This window comes from Petaurus breviceps, unplaced genomic scaffold (assembly GCF_028583685.1).
Source record: "Petaurus breviceps papuanus isolate PSGF00001 unplaced genomic scaffold, PetGlider_PUasm1.0 90205, whole genome shotgun sequence".
NCBI classification, from domain to species: Eukaryota; Metazoa; Chordata; class Mammalia; order Diprotodontia; family Petauridae; genus Petaurus; species Petaurus breviceps.
The window spans coordinates 669,340-670,329 of NW_027187196.1; positions in this window are offsets into that span (position 1 = coordinate 669,340).

Consider the following 990-nt stretch of genomic DNA (forward strand, 5'->3'; position numbering starts at 1 on the left):
TGGATTTCAGGCATATGGCACAGCTGTTGGAAAAGCCTGGAGATGAGAGAGGGCGTGTCATCAGTGAGGAGCTATGTGAGGGGGTCAGTTTGGTTGGACTGCAGACTGCAAAAGAGAACAATGTTCCATGAGGCTGGAAAGCTAGATTAGGGTCAGCTTATGTAGAGCTTTCTGTTATTAGAGGCAATAGGAAGCCATTGGAATTGACTGAGTGGGGGGGGGGTCACCTGGTCACATTTTCATAAGGAAAATGACTTTGGCAGCTGTTTGTGGAGTGGGGAGAGATGGAAGACTGAGAGACCAATTAGGAGGCTGTGGTAATTATCTAGATGAGAGGTGACAATGGCCTGAACTAAGGGGGTAACTATATGTGAAGAGGAGGGGTTTGGAGTCAACAGAGATGGCATCATGAGGCAACAGATTAAATAGAGAGAATGATGAGGTGAGAATAATGGCCAGGGCACAAACCAAGGGGACTGGAAGGATGGTAGTACCTTTAACAGAAGGAGGGGTGGGGGTGGGCATGTTGACTTGGAAATGTCTCCAGGACATCTGGTTTGAAATGTCCAATAAGCAGCTGGTGCTGTGGGACTGAAGTGTGGGGGAGGAACGGCTGGATCTGAGTCACCTACAAAGAGATATTCCCATAGTTGGGCAGCTAAGTGGCACAGTGGATACAGCACCAGACTTGGAGTCAGGAAGACTCATCCTGATGAGTTCAAATCTGGCCTTTGACACTTATTAGCTGTGTGACCCTGGGCAAGTCACTTCACCCTGTTTGCCTCACTTTCCTCATCTGTAAAATGAGCTGGAGAAGGAAATGCAAGCCACTCCAGTATATTTGCCAAGAAAATCTCAAATGGGGTCATAAAGAGGCGGACATGACTGAACAACATTCCCACAGGGAACATTCTATGTAGATGATGAACCAGGAGACTGAGGCACAGACAGATCAGGAAAGAGCCAGGAGAAAGTAATGTCACAAATGTC